Source organism: Pectinophora gossypiella, chromosome 7 (genome assembly GCF_024362695.1).
Source record: "Pectinophora gossypiella chromosome 7, ilPecGoss1.1, whole genome shotgun sequence".
In the NCBI taxonomy this organism is placed as follows: domain Eukaryota; kingdom Metazoa; phylum Arthropoda; class Insecta; order Lepidoptera; family Gelechiidae; genus Pectinophora; species Pectinophora gossypiella.
The window spans coordinates 9,483,293-9,495,555 of record NC_065410.1 but is presented as its reverse complement, the minus strand read 5'-3'; the positions used below and the strand labels follow the sequence as shown (position 1 = coordinate 9,495,555).

At 37.6% G+C, this 12,263-nt stretch overlaps 1 protein-coding gene across 1 annotated transcript in view; it reads right to left on the bottom strand.

The window, feature by feature from the left end:
- LOC126368312 (protein dissatisfaction) overlaps window positions 1-12,263 on the bottom strand; it is a 37,820-nt gene that overhangs the window by 14,783 nt on the left and 10,774 nt on the right. The gene's annotated exons all lie outside the window — the stretch shown is intronic.

Here is a 12,263-nt window from a genome sequence, read left to right as displayed (position 1 = left end):
ACAAGTATTTGGTGCGTAAATGTGTAATGATTAGTCGAACAGAAAGGAAAGATAAACTTGGCAAACTATCGCGTGGAGAACAAACGCAACTGAAGCAATGTTAACCTATTGTTTACGGGGTTCGTGTAATCCCAAATAGAACACGTGCTTTTTTCTCGACTACCCTCCAAACCCTCCGTAACGCATTACAAACTCTATATCCGAATATTTACGGTGTAATTTCCGATAGAAAACTGTTCCAGGGGTGGTTTTGGCCAAAGGGCTTAGTTTCCAGTGTGACGCGGATAAGCGCAATTTTAATTAGACAAAGGCGAATGAGAAACAAAGTCTGTTCGTCACGTCATGACCGCGTGACGTCATGTTGTTGTAGTAGCACAAGTCACAACTTTTGACTTTATTGTGGACAAGAGCAGTAACTTGTTTTGTAATATAAAATAATCAAAGAAACCAACGAATGGCTCGAGTCTGGCTCTCAGATTGATATAATGATAGCTCTCGGAATTAATATATATTCTTATTTATTTATTTACAATTTTTTTCGAGAGAGGTGTTATTTTGAACTACTTTTTTTAATGTGGTGATAATAATACTATTTAATCGGATAAATTGGAGCACTAAAATCCTCTAGTTAGATAAACCTGATCAACTAAGGACTCTGCTTATCAACAAGAATTTAATGTATGTAAGTACGTATAACTATTGAGCCACGTACTCAAGTCCAATCCACTTTTTTATTCCCCTAGAATATAAATAAGTAATCAATTTATTAAAAGCGAGCTCTGTTACGTTCAAGTCGCATCGCTTAAGCCCCAAAAAGGCGCTCACTGAATCACATTTGAAGCGTTTAAAAGGGAGATTTAACTTCAAACGTCTATCAGAGAAAGCCCCTCGCTCCATCGAATTGAAAGCAAACAAAACGTGTTTTTCAAAAAGGTAGCTCGTACAAAAACTACATATTTATTTGTTGTTTTACACCCGCGGCAGCTTGCGGTCCGATGTCAATTAATTTTCAGCAGCGTTTTAATTTTACCCTCCATAAACAATTGAGAACGCTTTTTAAATTATTATGTAAGTAACACTAAATATCAAAACTGTATTATGTATTGTCACTAAACGATTTTGAAATTCCTCACCAATAAGGTTTTAACGTAATATAGATGATGATGATTTTGATGCCATTACGTTTTAATTAATTAAGTTTTCAGAAAAACGATTTAAAAACTCATAATATAAGCCTAAAAATGTCTCAAAATGTCTGATAGACTTAAACTAAACTTTTTTATTATTATTAAATGAAATGGTTCTTCTAAGGTTGCCTGGAAAATCGTACTTTTCATACCTAAAAGTCATTTTATTTTATATTTTTAAATCCTAACATAACATAAACAGCCTATATACGTCCCACTACTGGGCACACGCCTTCCCTCAATCAACCGGAGGGGGTATGGACCATAAAAAAAAAAATCCTAAATGAAATAAATAAATAAAACTTTTTCTAAATCTGCAATGATTTTGCCGTAGACAGATAGGTTAACCGGGTAGGTTAATACGAGTACAACAAGATACCTCACAGATTACAGAAGTGCAGCGCAGACGCTAAGGCACATTTACTGCAAGTACCTACTTGTAGACGATGTGGCCACCCACCGGGGGGCTAGCCTCAGTAGTTCACTACACACACACACTACACACATGCTCTCATGGATCGTGTAATGGTGCTCTACGGTCGATAACTTAGTGCTGTCTAAGGAGGTTGAAACTTTTAGCTTTGAGCAAGGTTTCACCAGGTTTGTAACACAAAGAGTTTGAAGAACTAAACAACATACAAATAAGCTCATTACCTTCTCACGACTGTATTTTTGAGTGTTATAATTGGGGTTATCAGAGGAAACAACCATTGTACGAGTATGATAGTAAAGTCATCTATTGGCGGGAACTCATTATCAGCATTGTCTCATGCATTTAAGTCCATTTAATGTATAATTAGTCAGTAAGTTTTCCAAATATCAATATAAAATAAATAAGTAAGCTACTGTGCTTATTTTTATGCATATGTTTATGTCCTTTGTATATGTAATTGTGCAATAAAGTATTATTGATTGAAGTAAGTACCCGTTCACTTAGCATTGTTAGTCCAATCTGACAGGTGGCGGTGAGCCGTATCGCTGTCTGTAATTGGAAATTACAACACAAAGAAAACAAACTATAAAAACATCACACTCATAAAATCTCAAACCATTGTGTGAGGTTGTCCTTTGTTTGGTTAGGACATTGCAGGCTGAATTACGTGGTTGTCCAACAAGAGTTTCGGAAGGCACGTTAAGCCGTTCGTCCCGGGCTACTGGCCGAAACGCCTTCACTAACCCGCACTGGAGCAGCGTGGTGAAGTGTGCTCTATGTCTATGTATACCACATCCGGTTGATTAAAGGGAGAGCTATGCCCAGTGAGACGTATATAGGCTATTTATATTTATTTATGTATGTAAGTAGTCACTAATAGTACCTAATAAAGAACTGTAATGTAACAGGTGATTAGCCCATCTTCTCATGTCCGCCATGGCAATGCCATGTCGTGTTACAAAGGACACAAACCCTTTATCGGGTTTTAAATGTAAAAACCTGCATACATACCTAATCTCATACCTGCAATCCCTACCAGAGTACAAAGATAGACAAGTAATCAGAAGACATAAGTAAGTTGTCTTCTTCGCTTTTGTTACAAAGGCCTAAGATGGATATAATAATTGACTAGTACTTAGATAAGTACTTCTTATTGTAACTGTTAACTTATTTGAGTGAAAAAAAGTGTACTTGTATGAACCCACCAACCTATGAACCTAAACCAATGATAATCGAAATTGTTCTCAACGGTGAAGGAAAATATCGTGAGGTACCTAACTCACATTCCACATGTGACCTAACCGAACCTGTATGGGGCTGGATTTCTTTTCACGGGTTGGAAGGTCAGACAAGCAGTCGCTTCTCTAAAAACAAAACTCGACCTGTTAAATCTTCAGGTTAGGTAAGCGGACTTCGCGAAAAAGGGGATAACGCTAGGGAGATGATAATGAAAGTATATTTGTATGGGTAGGATATCATAACGAGGCAAATTGATGTGTAGTCTTTTAAAACACCTTATATATAATATTTTTCTTTGAATGTTCAGTCTAAAAGTTTCCCAGAGCGCTGGTATCGACATCGAGGTGGGTGGGGGCGGCGCACACCACAGCGCTGTGGTGTGGGTTAGTGATTAATGACCCAATAATCCCAGCCTCGCCTGCCCTCTGAAAGCTTCACGAAGCCGAATTGGTGAACGGTCAAAAGGTTTATTGACTGACGAGCAAGACGCTTTTGACGAAAGCTTAAATAAGCTCGCCAAAGGAGTTATGTGATCATACTTTGTATATTTTAAATAAACCTTCCAATTTAAATCATTTATAAGTACTTATACAACCGATGAAACTTATTGGTCGTTGTGGTAGAAGTATTACATTAATAACTATTTAAGTTTTGTTTTTCGAAGTAGGTACCTAAGTCTCCATTAACTCCATTAGCTCATCCAATAAATCCATTCTATCAATTATTCCTCAATTTATTTCTTTAACATAATTTAATTACAGTACTGTTTTAAAAAGAGCCCAAAAATTGACTCCTACTTATATTTATTATTACCAATATAAAAAAATAAAGTATAAAATGAAATCTGTCGCAGTATCCATTACTATTAAGTTCAATAGAGGCAAGAAACATTATTATCCTGATTTTCTGCGAATATAAAGCCCTCGCGTTGTTGATCTTCATTTACAGACAACACAATCGGCAGTGAGTCAGCATTTGCCTTCATCCCTCGCGCCTCCTCAGATTACGGCAGATCGAGATGTTAAACAAGCTAATTTTTGCATCACAAGTCATACAAAGTGGGGCTGAAAAGTATAAGTAAAAGTATCAAAAATTTGTTAAATTGTATGCTACGAAAGCCTCTAAATACTCATGTTTCAATGTAAGTAAGTAAATGATTCAGCAAAATAAATGTGGACCTCGAAAAATCCTCGGATTAAATTACTTTTCAGTTGATATTAATAAGTAGGCAGCCAGGTGTATATTTCACCGCAAACGTTATTACCGCTCCATAGATGCGCATCAAAATCATCGCGTGGAAAATATCCAGCGAGAACGACCCCGTGTCCCGACATTCGTTCCGACGTTAATTCCAGCCGCATTTGTTCCATTACATTTCCGACACAAAGTAGATACGCGTTTGCCGAATTGACTAGGTGGATGCGACCAGGCGAACACTCGCCCGACGGAGACGTAGCGAGGATCCGAGCCGGGAGCGACAGGGACGGGGAACGAAAAGTGAGAAAGATGTATTCAGAAGTGAAATAGTCTGCTGGCTGAGCACATCATCATTAACGAGCCAGAGAGGGCGGAGGGCAGCGAAGAGGCAGAGGGGCGCGCCAGGTGGGCGCTGTCCCACGCTCTCGCTCACCTGCGTGGAGAAACCTGCCTTATACCCGGCGTGTACGTTACAAATCCCTGTACCCGTTGCAGGTAAGGAACACCGATCTCAGAGAATATTTTCGAGTGCACCGACATAAATATGAGAAATATCCAGGTTTTTATTCACCTTCCTGCCGGCGCGGCGGGTCGCGCCCGCGCCCGGGCAAACATCTCTTATAATAGATGTCCACCTCAGGTGTCCAACGATGTCGACATGACAACGGGTTCTCACACATTCAAAGTGTGCCTTTATTTCTGTTACGAATCCGCATGTGAGATGTAAATGTGTGCGGTGTACTTTACCTACAATAATTATTTATTTAGGTCAAATCAAGACCCTGGATTTGTCTTTCTCCTTTTACGCAATGTTGAATAGGGTTTTGCTAATGAATAATGAAACAGTTATTTTATTAGAAATTTAATTGGAGTTTCAAAAATTCTTGTGTGCTTCAGCTTGTATTTACCTACTCAGTTTCTGTATCTGTGCTATGCATCGATATAAGTATACGTAAGTTTCTATTCAAAGTTGCTGGCATCATCTTTTCAAAAAGTTGTCGCGAAGTTATCGCGCGGTTGCGACCGTTCGCAACGCGTCGCGCGCGAGCTGGGCTGTGTCGTTCCACCGCTATGAATAACTTTGTTTTGTACAGCGCCAAGTTTACGGACCAACTGCACACTACAGACAAACGCTATTTTCATATCGCCGCTTTTTCGTGGTCGGGAATTTTAGGCGGCCCCGTTTTATAGCAGTTTGGAATTCCAGTTTTGTTTTGGCGAATAGCGTGAAAGAAAACTTAAACCTTGTAGTAATGTGAATCAGAGATTCAGAACCTATTTGGAAAACAGTTTAAAATTAATGCAGCAAGTTTACAAAGTTGTTTAAGTACTTACAGACAAGTTTATGAAGTCACGTCAACAAATGTACGTATTTTAACAAGAATAGTATAGATACGTAGATGTTAAAAAATATAAAAAATATCTTAAGTAAGTACGTTTTTTAGTGATTCAAACTTTTCCATTACCTTCATATGGTCATGAAGATCTAAAGAATGATGAATTATTTTAAAAACTAGTGATTTCCCATTTTCATCCATGATATAATATTAAAATCGCAAATTGTTATACCTACCATTTCGCATCTAATCTTTACTGGAAGTAATGTTCGGAGAGTACGAGGGTGTAGGTAAACATTTAGAAGGTATATAAAATATCCTATAATAATACTGTAGAAAAAAATATAATCTACTCATTACTAACACTCACGTGTAAATCAATCAACTCTCCCCTGCGAAAATTAATTAAGAATCACGTAAACCAAACAAAAAATAACCCATAAACCAGATGCAACAGATGATCCCATTGAACCGTTTTATTTTCGCTATGACAGTGCTATAATTTGTTCACGCACAACATTAAAATGAAATTAGATGGGCGAGATTCCCCGGGGCAGCGAGGGTTGAATCACTTGCTGTCAAAATACACGCACTACACAACCATCGTAACCTGACCCCAGATTTCATATTCACTTCAACAGTTAGTAATGACCCCGAGCTATGTCAAAGTTCATGACAGATTAGACGGAAATATTTTAGTGGCTACAGAAAACTAGGCAAACACGGAAGCGGAGAATAAATCACATAATCGGATCGAAGGGCCTTTATTTGCGTGCCCTTTGCGTTGTGTGGTAAATAGTACATTTTATTTTTGTTATTTACAAGGTATTAAACAGACAAGCGTGTTGTCTTAGAATAATATTTATATGTTCATATTATATTGAATGGCAATTGATTTAACACTCTACATCCTTAGCCAAGAAGCCAAGTAGTTACTGTTGAACGTAAGTTTAGCTGAAGGATCAGCTTAAGGTGCCTATTGTTATCGGAGACAAACACTCGACGTAGGTATTAGTAAATATTAGTCGAAAGAGAACAATAACCCGATATCGCCCCGTAATTACAGTTCTATGAGCGTAACTAACGCAGCATTACCTATGATCGCTCACCCTTTATACCGTCCCCTCGTCTGCGATGTTGTGAACACGTGTTTGATCCTAAACACTGTTCGCTAGTGCGATGCGAGCCGCCACTCGATTCGATACACTCGATACACCGTGACACGCAATACGGGGCCCGAGAGACCAATAAAAAATAATGACAGGGTTCAATGCTCATTTGTGTAAACGTAGAGCTAATTTAAATATGGTCGGTAACCATTTATTTTATAAACGTAACCCTAATAAATTATTAATTAAAATCAAAATATGCTACGGTAATTTCATAGTATTATTCGAAAGATAGGTACTTATCGTACAAAAACGAACAAAACTACCTAGGCAGAAACGAGATAGGATTGTTAAGAAAACACGAAACGAGCTTGCTCGAAACAGTTTCATTACGGTTTGATGTTCTTTTTTCAACAAAAGGACTTCGAAAGGTAAAATGGTGCGGAATCAAAATCTTGAGCGTGAACCGTTAAATTAAAAATAAATATTGCGAAACGTCAGTATGTTACGGGTGGAAATATTCAGGGAAAAAAGTGGAGAATACGGGCTTGCAGGGGCGGTGTGGGGTAAGGTGAATCTTTTTGTGAAGTGGAGAGAATTAATTTAACCCGCTGCGGGGTAACACGACATGGCGGTAATTGAAAAGTTTGCCCCTTGTCGGGCGCCCGCCGCCGCCGACGGCGACGCGTCCACAGATAACTGCTATTAAAAAATATTCATTTTACAGACAAAGTTACGACACGACGAGGCTTTGGAAAATGCAAAGTCTAAGTAAGTACTTCTTGATCGAGTAAACAGAATATTATATTTTTAAACTATTTTGTAAATGTACAATTCTGAACTCTTTTAAGAATGTGGGCTAATTATGATATACTAGTTCTCAAATGAATTCTAAATTAGACAAATAAAATATAATTAGATACTCTGTTGATTTTGATACAAACCTTACTTTAATAGACAGGTTAATAAATGCCAAAAAACTTCAATTTGAGACACATTAATTAACTTTGCCTAAAAAGCACTTCATCGGGAAAAGGTTTTTCATTGGAACCTTTTAACTTTTTCATGGAATATTGAAAAGTACGCGCCGACCGGGTCGGAGTCTGGCTTGCTCGAACCTGATCGATTTTAAATTAATTTTATAAAGTTAAATTGGGGATTACGTTCACTTGATAGCTATTGCCTCGTTTATGAGTTGGGTTTATGATGTTCACCAATAAATTATTCCTGTAGATAAGAAAATAAAACACGAAATATACTCACAAAAAAGCACCGTAGGATGGTATTACTAAAACTAGCTATATTTATACTGAAAGTAATTTATAAAAATGTGTTATCAGGATTTTAAATAAAACTTAAGTAAATCGATATTTTTCTCATTATTTATGTCCCTAGGGATGTAGGTGTAGGCATCTCAAAATGATAAAATATCTACTAGCAGTTTCAAGACTTCACGGCAAGATAAATTTAGGTATAGGTAATCACACCCAAAACCCATCCATTTGGTAATAAGTAGACACCACTTTAGTTTTGAAAAAAATGTGAAATATACAGTAATATTATAAAAATATTCTTTACGTAATAGGCAAAGAACGGGTACATACACGTGAATCATATGAAATTGAATTTAGATAAGGCTCCGGTCAGACTGGTGATACGCGTAACGGCACGGCTTCACTCGGGTCAACTTGGATCCGGCGCTGTTTGCTCAGCGATATTGGCGTTAGCTGATTGGCTCTCTGCCCGATGGACTTTACATTTACACACCGAATGATTTGCCTTTCATCGATCCTCTCCTGATTGCGATGGAAGAGAGACATTGTCACTTGAGTTTATTTTTATAATGGAAAAAAGCCCTGCAGCAGTTCTCTGGACTGACGAGATCGGATGAAAGTTTTGATGAGAGTAGATGAAGAGTAAACGACACCACAAAAATGCAAAGTAGCAAGTCGGATTGGGAAATAGACTTGATTGTGAGTGTGTACACACACATTCACAAGACAGCGTGAAAAGTGTTTTAAGAAAGTGTTTTATTATTAAGTACGTAATTATTTCATTTTTGTTAAAACAGTTGCTTATCTGATGATAAGCTCACTAAAACTTAATACATACATTATATAGAACAGACATTTTTTTTAGACTTTATTACGAAGTCCTAAGAATTCTCAGATGTATGTCATGATCTTCGTCTGCTAAATTACAAAAATGTATTTTATTATTCTCGTAGCACGTGTAGTAAAACTTAATAAAACTAAACCATAGTAATCCACACTGAATACGAAGTACCGAGTAATGTAGTTTATGACTGATTAATGAGTTCATTCGTTATTCCGCGGTTGCGGCGAGCGGCGGAGTCGAAGTGAGGAGCCATGAATTATTTGAACTCCTGAGCAGAGGCGGGGAAGTCGGGAATGTATTGCCAGGAATTACACAGGCTTTTAGCTCGTTAACATTTTTTTGACGTCAGTCACGAGATTCTAGTCAGATTTTTAAGAACTATTGCCGTAAATATTTTATTACCATGATCAAAACCAAGGTAGGTAGGGACCACCGAATTCCGCTTACAACGATCCTAATGCGCCACATTTCATTTTGCCACTACTTACTTCATAGACTACTCTAGAAACGTCTAGAGTACTCTCGACCTGGTGTTTCTTTAAAGCACTATTTATTCATATATACATATATTTAATCATGATATGTTCGCCATGGTCGTCCTCTTCCGGCTCTGCCACTATATATATTGAGGTAGTTTAACGTGAAAATTGTACATTTACCTCTGGCAGCATCACTATTTGGCTAATCCACTTTCTTATAAGTGTAAAATAATATTTTTCATGTCTAAAAATAGTTTGTGTCAGACTGGTGTGTACCGTCGTGGCGCTGGCAAGTTTCGTGAGGGCGTATAATTACGTCCCGGGTAAACATATAAAGGTAATCCGGGGCCGCGGTGGCACAAAGTGATGCTCGTGAATAAATTAGCGCTGAGCACCTGCGGCGCGACCGCACTGCGCGCTTCAACAGGGTTGTATACTCCCACAACATCCATTCTTTCCTCTAGGCAGAACACAGTGTACTAATTCCAGCCATTAACCACAAAAATACCAGGTCTATGTACCAGGCACTAGAGAATGCACCAGAGGGGCAATAAGAAACTTTACTAATCCGGCTTTTTTATTCTTAAGATATTACATACTTTTGTTATTATATACTTTGTCACTTCGATCGAGTTATTATCTTAAATGTTAGTACTTGAAACAGTATAACCAAAAACCGAGACTTTATAGACCAACCCGATTCTTAGTAGGTACATGTTTAGTAAAAAAGCTATTACTTACTTATAATATTAAATAAAATATCACAAAATCTGGATTTGTTCGGATGCACATTGACTGTGTTCCAAAGTGTAGCGTAATGAATTGTTATCTGATAACATTGTACGCTAATATTGTCGCATTAGGTTAAGTGCCTATCATGATAATATTTTATTCTTCTTCTATCGTGTGGGTTGTGAGGTGGAGTACCAACCTCATCAACCCTAGTGTCAGGGGTTACTATTGAGCCTCCGAAGGCCCCTGACATGGCTCAAGTACCGACTACTTACTTACATCAGTAAGTAGTAACCGAGACCAACGGCTTAACGTGCCTTCCAAAGCACGGATCATCTTACTTTCGGACAATCGGGCTGATAATATTTTATTTATATAAATAAATAAATGTTACGAGGTAACGACAACCCTATACCAAGTAGTGATTATAATATGATACGTAGATGTGAAGGCTTCGTCACATGCCGAGAGTTAGAGCCCGACTTGCGGCCGACACAGGACTCTATGAATATTCAATTATTCACAAGATTTTACTTAGGGAGGTATTCAGATTTTAACTGAAACCCTTCGATAGGCGAGGGAAACTCGCTTTTGGTAAAATCTTCGTTTAAGGTTGGTTTGGTCGAATTTATTTGAGTGCATTTGTTAACTATTGTATCCTTATAAGTATTTTAACATACACAATATAGAAAGTAACATTGTAAAATATGGAATATTCTTGAAATAACTTTAAGTAATGAGCAGGGTAAACCGCTTTCATGTCGCTACGCAGCGGTGTAGCACATTGCTACGTTCGTAACAATCGTAGTCGCACAAGATTTAAAACTCATTTCGCTTCGAATATAGATTCCAAATCGTACGTAAGATCTGTCTGCGATCATTATACCAACAGCTAATAATTGTGTCAACTTTTATTATTTGTCTTTCTATTTTTGTGTATAAATCTTAATTCGGTTAACATAAAACATCTACTTGCCAAGTTTTAACAGTATAGTTCCAAAAAAAGTGGCTGGGACATACGGACGGACAGACAGACATACATGACGAATCTATAAGGCTTCCGTTTCTTGCCATTTGCCTACGGAACCCTAAAAAGCACCTGCGGGCAAAGTAATATCTATACCTTAATAAACAATTATTTGCTCCATACAAGACGACAGGCGCTTCAACAATTACAATTACAACAAGCCGAAACAAACGATATGTTAAAACAATTCCGGCACGATACACGCCACGTATAGTGCCGTAGTTATACGACAGTGACGTAATGACGTATAGTACCGAAGTGTCGTGGAATGGAAGGCCGCCGGCATATTTCACCCGATATTTCAGAGCACAATACGTCCTGCTGCGAACGTGATGGGCACTCCACCGACATTGCTACTATTGTCATGTATCCTTTGTGCTTCATCCAATATGAATTTATTTACGCCCATTGTACGTTCGAAACATAATATCATTGTTATTTATGAAGTTTATATTTTTGAATGAGTTAGGTTGATTTTTCGTTGAACAATTGGGAGAGTAAGTACGATAAGTAGGTACCTAACCATAATAAGGGAATGGGCTAGTATAATGATTTTACACTCACAGGATAAAACAGTTTATCGGATAAACATTATAGTGTACGTTCCATTCTATTTATTTATTTTCAAATAGAATACGAATCCGGAAAATAGAATACATAATTCAATACTTTTATTTAATATTTTCTTTTTCCATGTTGTGCGCTGTTTTTTATTGTGTCAACATAAACGACACAAATCTGATTGCTGGACATTGACGCAACAGCTTTTTCAAAGGATTAAAACCGAAAAAATGGGAAAGCTTCGTGAATTGCTCCCACTGAGCTTCATCGACCATCCAGTTGAATTGACATGGTTTTTGACGATTGATACTTTAACGAGTGCTAGATTGGTTTATGTTATGCCGAAACACAATATAGAGTATAATTGATATCCCAAATAACTATTGATATTACAAATAACTACTTACTGATGTAAGTATGTAGTCGTTACATGAGTCATGTCAGGGGCCTTTGGCGGCACAATAGTAACCCTGATACCAGGGTTGATGAGGTTGGTAATCCAACTCATAACCCACATGATAAGTAGAAGAATAAATTGATTACAACAGGAGACACATAGAGAGGAATTTCAGTCTTTCAGTCTTTCAGTCTGCAGTCTACAGAACCTGGAAATATGGTATGGTATGGTTATATGGTTCTGGAAAGTTCATGACTATTTTTTGTGGCCAGTATTATGTGGGGACTGTACTGCTGATTTCCCCTGAGAGATGGGAAATAACTGGATCTTCTTCTTAATAACTGCATACCAGTAGACGTTGGCATATGTACAATTAAGCCAGAGAAAAGAAAGAAAAGTTCAAATCAAATCACGTCAAAAAGAAATGGAAGAAGCCAGTATCAATCC